Source organism: Heliconius melpomene, chromosome 8, assembly GCF_056956725.1.
Source record: "Heliconius melpomene rosina isolate 202511_hmr_F chromosome 8, ASM5695672v1, whole genome shotgun sequence".
NCBI classification, from domain to species: Eukaryota; Metazoa; Arthropoda; class Insecta; order Lepidoptera; family Nymphalidae; genus Heliconius; species Heliconius melpomene.
Window position 1 is genome coordinate 836,453 of NC_140396.1, and position 12,675 is coordinate 849,127.

At 34.1% G+C, this 12,675-nt stretch overlaps 1 protein-coding gene across 1 annotated transcript in view; it reads right to left on the bottom strand.

The window, feature by feature from the left end:
* The window catches only part of side-IV (sidestep IV transmembrane protein), a 202,029-nt gene that overhangs the window by 139,238 nt on the left and 50,116 nt on the right, over positions 1-12,675 (bottom strand). The window contains exon 3 of the mRNA XM_085189279.1: positions 12,080-12,106. The gene's annotated coding sequence lies outside the window, so the exon portion shown is untranslated. The remainder of the gene's footprint in view (positions 1-12,079; positions 12,107-12,675) is intronic.

Consider the following 12,675-nt stretch of genomic DNA (forward strand, 5'->3'; position numbering starts at 1 on the left):
CGTATTTGGTGAATAATTACGTTTTGAAATTCCGATGCGGTCTCTCAGGCCTCACGTCGGTACTTACATTTTTTTTTGTTTTCTTTTCTGTATAACAGACTAAGTTCATTAACTACCTTTAATTATTGGAATAATACCTTGTGTAGATTTTTAATTCATTGCATATATTGAATATATCCCATATCAGATGAATTCAAATATTGCTAGGTTCAAAATATTCGCAAATAGTTCAATTTCATTATTATTATTCAACTTATCATTTCTTACCTTCCTTCTTGAATAATATATTTAATTATAATAAAGTAATAAGCACATAAAATATAATTTTTCATTTCGCCTCCACGATTTCTATTTCTCCAGAACTATTCCCGTGATTTATAAGTATAAAATTTGTATTTTATAAAAGTTCCTCTGTCGGAATCCTTTCATATGTAAAAGCTTCTTATTTAGTAGAACATACGAAGTAAGATACACCAAGGAAAATGAGAATTTTCAAAGTTCTAAATATAAATTCATATTAAACCACCGGAAAAGACAGTTTTACGTAATTTTGTCGAATAGATGTCTCGATGTCTCTAGTATGTTCTTCTTTGACGTCTGAGTTGGTATGAATAGACCAAAAATAATGGATAAATACCATCCAATAACTTTAATGCACGCCGTATCCCTCATTACAGGGTAATCAGAAGAAACCTAATGTTATTAAGTTCCGTTCCTCACGCAGCACCACCACGCAGAGAAATGTGTCACCAATCTCATTCTATCTAGTCTCCAAGTACGACCGTTATTTAAAGGTGCAAAATTACACATACTGTATTTTCTTATCTTTACTGGAGAGGGGAGGGAATCTGAAGACCCAGTGTTAAAACTCCTCCCCCACTTTCCATCGAATTCCGAATTTAAAGCGTGTCGAGTTGCGAAACTCAACGCCGCGCAATACGCAATACACATTACCTATATTATATACCTAAATCGACCACTAAATTTTAAAGTAAGATCTTTTATTTACGCACCAAAAACCTCGTTAACAAGTTAATGTGTACTATTCGAGACACAAAATTGAATCTTTTAATTGCCTATCCGCCACCGAGGTTACTTCGATGAACTTTTTGACTTTTGGCCATCGGGCGGTGGTACTAATGAAATTTCATTAATATTTTTTTCCTTCCTCCGTCTCGCCACGAGACTCTGGGGAAAGTTTTTTAATCTCAACACTGAGTTGTTGGGATTAAATTACATTGTATTTCTCTGCTAAATATTTCGATACTATCTAAGAATTAATGTCTTATTGAACGTGGAATGGTAGTAGGTTCGATTCCTACTCAGGAGTCTTTCTTCATATTTGTTCATTATTGGATAAGCAAAAGGAAAATATTTTATAAAAAATGGGTTATTCAATAGAATAAGACGAAAATAGTTTTAGTACAGCCTAATAGGCCTCCTGTTTTAAGGATGGTTGAATGGCGAAATTCAATGCTAGGATTTAGTTTATTTAACCAGACCGGGTAAAAAGGAAACGAGTAATTATAAATATACATAAGTATTTATCAAGCGGTTATCACACCTAGAACTGACTACGTTAAAATTTATATTCAATGTCATTCTTTGAATTTTCGAAATTCATTTAGAGTTGAGGCCAGTCATGGCATGAGGACAAAAGTGTGTCTGTAAACAGTATAGTACGTTTGATTTCCACTTGAGTAGACGAAGTATTTAATATTTTCATTTCCTCGGTCTGGTAACAAGGTAAAGCATTGAGCTAGAGTAAGTTGAGTTTCGCCAATTAAAACCCAATGCCTCCATAACACAACGAAAAGTGGGGAGCAGAAATATCTTAATGAAAACAGAGTATCTCAACATTAGGCTCCAAATCTCCCTCTACTTACACTGATACGTGCGAGATATACTGTGAAGCTAGTAAAAAAATATTTTTATTTTTTTTTCCATTTCACCCATCCTCTTTTTTTTAGAGCAATATTGATTTCCATTGACCAACCAGCAATTTCTTTAAAAACCAAACGAAAAATGTTTAGAACAGAGTGTTCTCATACTAAGTTATTGCTGTCTACCCTAAAAATAAGGGAAATGTGCGTGAATATAAAATACATACATATATAAATAAATATTTTATTGGTCCTCGAATAAATCAGGCATCGGTATGTCAGCGAATTACGGTATTATGTAACGAGATAGAACAATTTTATTGGCAAATATAACATGTAACAAAGTTTTCTGTCTACCTCATGTTTATTACAATCGAGGATCCATAAGCCCCAATTTCAGCTTTATAACATATTGATATATTTTTTCTGTCGTCTTATTTTTTTTTATTGGCACTACTAGATGCCGCCCGCAAATTTATTTATTTATTGTGTGTTGAGTGGCGGAACTCACCGCCGCAACGATGGCTTCTTGAAAGTTTTATTGAAAACAAAAATAGCCTTATGGAATATGGTTTTCAGTTGTCTTGTTGATACTTTATGTCGAATGAAAAGTTAACAACATCAATATTATTTACATTTAAATTATCAACTCTTCTATAATGGTATTAAAGAATAAGTATTACAAAGACTACCAAATAATGTTAAAGAAAAAGGGGAAAAAAAGGAAACCGCACAAAAACAACTATTAACTTTGATCCTTTATTTCCCAAATTAACGGTCCCCCAAAGATATAACTCAATATGATCGACTTCAAAAAGGCCAGCATCGAAGCGTGTAGTCAAACTGAAAGGATTTTCGCAAATCCGTTTATTACTACGGATACTTGGTCGAAACGCTTCACCCATTTCATTGAAATTCGAGTGGCACATAAAATGGCGGTAAATTTCTGATACTAATGTTAGGGCTATGGACGGACTTGACGGGCTTAGTTCGCTTTTACGAGGTCGTTCTGGGTTTTGGCCCGAGAATCTGTTACAAAGTTTATGAAATTTTATAGCGTAGGTTGATGTAGTGGACTGTTTTTTCCTGAAGAACCTTGGAACCTAGGGTTGAGATTCTCCCATTGTTGCTCCACTCCTCATTAACAGCTGCTGAGTTTCTGCATAATTCGGAAATAGCGGAACCCAACGCCGCACTTTGCCTCGAAACCACACACCACACCTTTGTGCCCCTTCGCCACAACTAGTCTAGTAAATGATAAAAGTATACATATTGTATACATATGAATATACTTATTTTATTTTTGTGGGATTTTTGTGAACGTAATAAACTAATTTCCTATGATATAAGCTACGTTTTATGATATTATTTGGTACGTGGGTTTACTTTATGTTTGTTATTATCCCTCCAACCCTATGTGATTGACCTAATTCTTTATCCCTTATTCCAAAATCAACAACCCCTGCATATTAGAAATGTAAGGGTTAGTTTATACTCTCAAATGTGCTTTTAGGAGAGAAAACATTTTTTTTAGTTAGTTTGTTTTAATCTTTTTGAATATCTCTTTTTACATAAAAACATCAATCATTAAAATGGTTTCAAAAGAACAGAAAAGACTATAAAAACAATTAAAATTTGTCAATTGGTACAGTTATCTATTGAATGAAAATTAGTCTGAATAATTTTCTTCAACTGATATTGTTCACTCTTTTTACTTATACTCATCATAAATGGTAATTGAAAATCAAGTTTACCATTTCTTATAAAAAATATCATGCACTTGTGCCTATTATTGATGTCATACATTACAAGTCTTATTATTAACTTTTCAACCAAAAATATGAAAACAAAGCCTTTAGCCTCAACCCAGGATTGACCTCAAAAGAACATCTCTTGGATTCCATCCAACTCATCCATTTTGGATAGTATCCAAGGAGTGCGGGTTTAAATCCTTATAGGTTTAAACTTTTACATAAAAAAATCAACCTACAGCAATTATTGTCCTGCTTCCATAGTATATCACAATTCATATTTATTCAAGGATTCATTGGCAGATGAACCATTTGGAACCCGACCTTAGAAATGTTATTGCACCAACTATTGGAGAAAGGAGTGTACTCTTAAGCCTTTGCATATCTAATACTCGGTTTTGCTAATAAAATAGTGAACAACTAAAGCATTAAGCCGACGACGCCTTAAGATTAGTAATGCTATGGAGAGACAACAAACTCAGCTTCGTACCACAAAGACCACTGCGATATTACTAAAGAAAAAGTTATGAATTTCAGGGTAATTATCTTTGAACTCGTACAAAACTTGTATATCCATAAATAGAGCCCAGATATATGGCCTAAAACTCCCACGTTGCAGTGCAATGCAGAAAAGTAGTCATCATTTATAACCAGCTAACACGTACTGCAAATCGAGCTCAACATAATCTATGGTATGAGTGCTTGGAAACCACAGAACTGCCCATGATGCAAAAAACCTTAATCGAATACAAAGAGATTTCAAATAAAAACAAATCGGTCGTAAAGCACGGTCTTTCACTCCTCAGTGCTCATTTTGTCAGACCTATTCAGATTCATCACGAAGCCTTTCTTTCACAGTATTCCAAGGCAAGCTGTATATCTAGACAGAGCAACCCAGGAGATCACCAGTGAAGCTCAACGCCGAGATTTGTCTTACTAGGGCAGGAAAAAAAAAATATTTCCAAAAGTAACCATAATTCCTCCGAGTGAGGATCCATCCAACTCTCTCTCCCACTGCTTCTCAATGGCCTCCATCCTAAATTAAAAAAAAACTGAATATCTAAATTAGACAAACTAATTAAGTCTATTAGTGCATCTAACTAAAACACTAAACAAAGGGCCAGTCAATAAAGTCAAAGTGTAGTCAGCCAGTGCGGTAAAGCCAAACCTGATTAACGATCGATTCATCAGTTGATTGCGTTAAGCCGTCACGTTGTCCGATTATGGTAATACAATATAACCGTATAATAATATTGTAGATTAATTTAAAATTATATAACTTATTAATATGTATATGTATGTCTGTGTTACGGAGCAGCTCAATGGTTTTCGAGTGGTTACGAGATATTGTGTGTTGAGTGGCGGAATTTAACGCCGCGTTTATTTTGCGAAAACGGGGAAATAGCGATGATTAATTTCTTCATTGGACATCGAGCCTTCAATAATTACATTTACAATTTTATTACAATGTTCTTTAATAATAATTTAACCGAATTCTCTAAACATTATGTGTAGAGTGGTGGAATTCAACGCCGCGCCATGCCTGCGAAGAAATGAAGACGTACATTTAAATAAATATCTCTCACAACTAGTCGTGTCCACATTTGCACCCCTGCGCCAAGACTGACTTTTTTTCTCTAATAATATTTTCATAGTGTTTTTCGTTTATATAATTTACAAGATCTATACCTATTTTAGAATAATAGCGACACCCGACACGCGGCTGTCTATCACATCAACTTTGCAACTCGATATTTAATTCTAATCAAACGTCCAATTTTATTTGAAAGTTTTCTTCGTTGCTTTAAACAAAGGAATGATTAATTGGTTGGTTAGGTGTCATGTTGAAGACATTGATCTGTTGTTTCTATGTTAGTAGATAACGTCTTAGGTACACGCTGTATCCCATATAGAAGGGTAGGCAGAGGGAACCTGGGAACCTTGTATTGAGACACTCAGTTCCCATTAAGACGTTCGTACCCCACTTTTCACAGAATTCTGGGAGAATTGTGTATTGAGTGGCGAATCTTAACGCCGTAGTAAAATAAAAAGTAGGCATAAGGCATTTTTAGGCGTTACTGAGTGAAGTGAGTTGGCCACCGTCCCGCTTTTTATTGTGATTTCGATACCCATTCGAAATATTTTGCGTCAAGTGACGGAACCCAGCGCCATGCTTGATCATCATATAAGAGCTATGATAGCTATGATAATAATTCATTCCATCAACCAGGAATCGATCCCATAATTGTCACGATTATAGACTGACGCTGTGCGAATACGCCATGACGATCTTAACTATTCCTTAAATTGTCTAACCTAAGCTATGATTCATTTCTATGTACAAGCAAAGTTATATAGTAAAAGGTTAGGCAACAATAAAAAGTAACGTAAAGAGCCTCCCTTTATAATAGTGGCCGGCTTTTGTCTCTAACTCTTTTGTTCAAGGGTCTCGGTTCGAATACTTTCAATGGGATTGATTTTTGTATTGCATTTACCTTTGGAATTTTGTTGAAGATAAATAGAAGTATATTTGTAGTTATATGATTTTTTTCTTTTCAGGCGTCGGTATGTTGTATTTCGTCCTCCTCTGTTCAAATACTTCAATGACACTGTGCCCCAAACCACAACCCTCGATCTGGGGTTTGTTTCCAATTCTGAGGAATATATTATTTTCAGTTTATCGTTTATTAAGTTGAGCTAACTAAGATGCAATACTTCAATAAAAAAGGTAATATTGGAGAATGATCGTATCTTAACACTCCCTACCCTGCTACAAGGAATATAGCGTAAAGCTAACAAAATAAGAGATAAAAATATTTGAAAAAGTAATGAATAATCTTCCAAATTAGTAAGAAAATAACAGACGAAGAGTAAAAAAAATATCTTCATTTCTCAGTCCTTTTGATTGAAATGTTACAATTTAACTTTAAATTGGTAAACTTCTTCAGCTTTACTTTTTATTTCGTTTCCAATTGACATTTTTAATACTTTTAATGAGTTATGTTCAATTAGTGTAATGGTATTACTTTTACAGCTTTTTCTTAACTAACCTTGTTATATATTTTTGTTATTAAATCTTAGATCTGAGTTCTGCCATTTTAATCGAAATGTTTTGAAAATTGTGCGATATATAAGGAATGTATTATCTTAAGGCTAGGTTAGCTCTGCCTACTGTGCTATAATGCAGGGTACACCATGAAGCTAAAACTTCACTATTTCACTTAAAGTTTCTTATTAAAAAAAATGGAGTCAAAGGAGACTATTCACAATGATAATGAATGGATTTCAACATGACTTGCATAAGACAGCTTCACCTAATACAACTGGTCTTCTAATTGCTCATATCTTCAATCAGTACTTGCAGTGCTGAAACCGACACTCGATCAATCGTCCAATATAATAGACTCTTGTGGAACATTTAGAACCTATCTGATTAATACTGCCTGTAGATGATGCTGATGATGTAGATGATGTTCATAGAGGTAACTGAGTATCTAAAGGTCGTGGTTGTAGGTTCAGTCCACACTCGGAAGAATGGTTATGATTAAATTATTATCACTTTCAGGCTATATAACGACAAAATGTGGCGTTAGGTACCGCCACCGCCACGTTTCGAAAATTGAATGGAAAGTAGAGAAACGAAGGGTATTGGCACTAAGTTTCTTCTGTCTACCCAGGATTAAGCATGAAGCTAAACAAAAATATACGAAATTCTCGAATTTTCACTCAAAACTGTTTTTTCTTCAATTCAAGGTGGTTGGTATATAAAATAATTTATTCCCTCGAGTGGGAATCGAACCCTTATCCATCATAATTACAATCATACGTTGTGCCGCTGCCCTACAACGTAATATACACTCACTTCCGGAAAACCGTGGTAAGGATACCTTCAAATTGAATATTAATAAACGTGTTGTTTGCCCCAAACAATTTCAGGTGAGGTAAATAGCGGTTTATTTCATCTAAGCTTCATTTCAAGATTTGACTATCAACAGTGAGGCCACAATCTTCATAAAGAGGATAAAAGAGGATATAAAAGAATTTATATCTCTTATGTACGTCCTGTTCTTTGGCTGTCAATACTTGTCTATATATTTCGGATCCTTTGTCTTTTTTCTTTGTGAATTAACCTTATCTTGTTCTGTTAGAACGTGCTATTATTAGAAATATTTACTAGCAATATAAAAATGCTATAAAATTATATTCGACTGTTCTGTTGTCACGTTAAAATTGTTATTAAGATGTCTAATATAAAATTTCACTATTTTTAATATTATAAGTCCTATTATAATAAGTTATCTTATATGTTAATACTTTATTCTCCATCTTTCTTTCAGTTCATTTCAGAGACAAGTACATAATGTTTATAAAAAACGGTCCCCCATCCCCATTTTACCAGACAAATGCCAAGTAAAATATAGTATAAATAAAATTTACTCCAAAAAAACTACTAAAAACCAACATTACTTGTACCAAAGACGTCTCACAACACAGAGAACTTACAAAATGCAGCTATCCTTTTACTTAGAACATGAAAATTTAATCAAAACAACGTTCGCGGGCCTCCTTTTATTATTTTGATCAATGGAGCGCAACGGGAACGGCTTCTTTTGAACGAAATGTCAACTATTTTAATGTATAAACGTCGGCCACCGCAAATGTTGAAGTTTTGGGAATATTCGTTTCATTAACAAATTGTAATTATGTATTTTAATCTTTAAAAATGTCCTCATTTTGATGGAAAACGTATAGCCGGAGGGGACGGCCTCAGCCACCGAGCTAAGCTCATAAAAAAGTTAAACGGAAAGAAACTCCTCTTTTCTCCGCTATTTTTATTACAATAAGTATCTACATCAACGGAGTCATTTTATTTTCCCTTGTATCATTAAAAATCTGCATTATCATTATAACGCGATAACTTTTTAATCTCACTTTTATCTGATAACACTTTTAAATATAACCCGAAGGCCGATCTCCTTCAAATCTGGGTTAAACTAAAACCTTGACAAGCTTTGCTATAACGATTAAATATAACGAGGAAAACTGAAACAATGCTAAATAACTCTTACTGTTAGGTTAATAGTGGGAACTAAAATAACTAAAATAGCAAACTAGCAAAATATTGTACAGTTTAAGTTGAGTTTTCTTAAATCTGATATCGATACTAGTTTTCGCTTGTGGGTTCTCCTGTGTGTTTATTTAGAAGATATATGGTTTGCAAAAGTTTTGTAAAAAGCATGTGAGTGAACGTAACAGGTTGTGAGTTTGATTCCCTCTCGAGGAAATTAAATATTTTATCGAAAATCATTTTCATTTCTTCGCTCTGGTGTCGAGGCAAAGCGTGGTTCAGTTCAGTTCCACCACTTAACACGCTATACCATCAGAATTCTTGGGGAAATAGGGAGCGAAGTTTTTTAACACTGCTCCCTTTGTCTGCCCAGCTTAATGCGAGATAGAGCGTGAAGCTGAAAAAACAAAAAGATTTTCACGGAAATCAAAAATACAACTTCTATTACATATTTACCACATACCTAATTAGCAACTAAAAAAAAATTTTCATAAAGAAAAATACATTAAACCCTCGTCATTTATTAACACCGATCTCGTCAAGGCGCCGTCTCAAGGCAAGTTGGAATGAAACCTCTCTATTATTTATAAGGAAACATGGAATTTTAACAAGAAAAACAGCTCTCTCAAGCTTTGTTTATACGAGATTCTATATAAATATTAATTTGCTACTTTCCTTAGTTAATTTGTTTAAATAGTGCCCCTCCAGTCTTGTTTTGTTAGATATTTGCATTTAATATTTATAAGTGGGGTGTTTATTTTTTCTCGCTAAATTTGAAAGCTTGAAAATGAATTCTAATATTATGTTTTTGGATGAGCTTTTATAATTTATTATTTCTAAGTAGCAATTATCAGGAAATTTGGATATAGGATAAGGATTACTCACTTTCATGGTATATCCCGCATACATCAGTGTAGGCAGAGAGAACTTGGGATCCTAGTGTTAAGACACTTCACATTGCGAGTTGAGTGGAAGAACTCAATGCCACTCTTTATCTTGTTTCCAGAGCGAACAAATGAAAATATTAAATTATATATTATTTTACTTCAATATTTTATTTAGCTCAGCTGCGTAGAGTTTTGTCACACAACAAATGCCTCTAAAATTCAGCAGAATATGAATGATTGGAACGTTAGCACTAGGTTCCCCTTGTCTATCCTCCCATATGCGGGAAAGAGCGTGAAGCTGAGAAAAAAAAATGATATATCTACATTTTAGATATATCCAAATCCCATCCAAATAGGAATCGGATCGATAAAAATCAAATTACAGATCATAGAGATCAGCCAATTAGTTGTCAGTAATTCCGAATGTAAATGAACAATTCTGGCAAACGCGACGATTTTCAAACTAAACGGTTTTATTGATAATTTATACTGTGTTCAATATTCATTGCGGCGGAAATCCTAACTTATTAGGAAAAATGGAAAATTTCCACTGACTTAATATTTGTATTTCACAATATTAGTACTGTACATACGATAGGTTGCGGGTTCAAATTACATTTTCCCTAGTTTTCTTCCTCTGGTAACGAGACAAAGTGCAGAGTTGATGTACGCTAGTTACACACAATGCCTAAATAATACAAAAGTAAAGCTAAAGAAAAGAAAAATACAATGTTAGTTACAAAACTTTGGATTAGATTTTTTTTTATATTCCGGAAGTTTCTTCTTCTTCTATTTGTGTCATCCTAATTATTTCTTTAACGAGATTCGATTCAATGTATCGTGTTATTGTATTCTTACTTTAAGTAACTTTTATAAAATAATATTACCAGATTGATATTAAATAAATTTCATATTCGATGCGTGCTTTTATCGTGCAATTGGGGCGTGTCTTGTACAATTTTTTTTTTTTTAAATGATCATTGCTTTCTTTACAAATTTAAACAGCCATAAAACTGTTGCAGCACAGCTCCACTGCGTATACGCTAGAGTTGGGGTTTCGATTCCGACTCAAGTAATCAATTATCACTAGATTGTCACTCTGATAACAAGGCAAAGCGCAGAGTAGTGTTCCACCACTCAACAGGCAAAGTTTCGAACTCTTCTACCCTGTTATCATGATACAACGGGAAGCTGATCATAATGTTTCTAAATATGCGAAAAGTTATCACAACACTAAATTGTCGTCTTCTTGCTACCAAAAACAACAAAAAAACTAAAGATAGACAAAGATAAAATATCATAATTAGTTATAATAATAGTTCCCACAATTAACCAGGCAATCCAACCATTTCCACCAAAAGTAATTTACGTCATTCTATTAAACGTCACCGCAGTAAAAAAGCGAGTGGACAGTAACTTTCTCTAATGAAGTCCGTTGGTAGTTCACCAAACATAAGTAATTTCGACTTTTTGCGGGACCCGCAAAGGGCTCCTCTGGCTCTCTAATTGTTCCATTGGGATTTCAAGGATACTTATAACAATTTGGGGACGAGAATCTGCTTTTATGTTTGATTTATTACTTCATATGAGCTTTTTGGGAGTCAATTATCTATTGAAAATTTGAGAGCATTTTGCTAATGTTTGCAGTTTACTGAAGTTTAAGCTCGGCTACTGGACTACTCTTTTCTGTATATTCTGTTTATTTTACGTGTTTTTTTTTCATTCACACTGTAGGTACTCTGCACATAGCAGGGTAGGCAGAGGGAACCTGGGGTCCCAGTATTAAAACACTTCTATTATTGTTATATTCCACCGGATATATCGCGTTTATAGTTGACACAACGTGATACTAAAAAAAAGCAATAAACTACTTACTATTTTATGACCACTCGATATTTTAATATTTAGTATCTATACATATGTAAAAAAGTAATAGAGTTGTATAATCGTTAATAATCCGGTTTCTTTTGTACTACTACTTAGTTTTATCTAAAGTGGCAATTATATGGATATAATTATTTGCATATATGTTTATAATAATAATTAACATCTATATTTATAACATCTGAATATATTTTTTATATCATAATTTTCCGAGGTCAGTGGTGGTACAGGAGTACAAGCGTTTTCAAGCGACACTCAACATGCATTGCCTCCAGATTTCGGCGAAGAGTGGGGCATGGAAGTGTCTTAATGGGAACAGAGTGCTCCGGAGTCCTCCAGCTAGGTGGATCGACGTCCTTATATTAACGGTTGGCCAAGGTTAGATTTAAAGATCAGAAGATTGGAGATGCTATTAGAGAGCTGGTAGGTGGTTCCAAGTGGGTACTGCTGCTGACTAGACCTACGGCTGGGCGTCCAGCAGTGAACGGAAACAGGATGATGATAATAATATTAATTATAATGTGGCTCTGACCATTCGGAGTGTCTTAACACTAGTGAAAAGTATTATCGAGCCTACTGAAAAAGGTGAGTATTTTGTATACTTACATATCTACATGACGTTTTTGTTTCTACCTGTAACAAACAAATAAATTACTTAGTAATTTTTAAATAATTACACAGCACAGCATCATGATGCAAACGCAATGGTTATGGGTTCGATTTCCACTTGATCGTAAAAAGATAAACCACGGCATTTAACGACGCCTCAATATTTCAAAAGTGCAGGATACACCTCCCCCTTCCGCCGTATCAGACAAAAATGTCTGTTGAGTGTTGGAGCTTAACACCACATTTTCTCTTCCTAGACGAGAAAAATAAAATTGAATTGAACCCACACTTATCGTGGATATACATTAGAACTAGAGCATATTATATTTTGGGTTAATAGTCATACAGAATGAACTAAATAAAAACAGACCCTCAAAAACTACACTAGCACTATCAATCACTGGAGTTTCTATCGAATGCAAATCTGACAGTCGAATCAATGGCGATTTAAAATCGATATTTTGTGGAATTGCAGAATATTCCGATTTTATCATACATATTCAAATATAGTGGGCATTGTTCATAAACTGGGGCTACCAGTAGGCTGTTAATAGAGAGACCGTATTATTACACATACATATATATATATATGA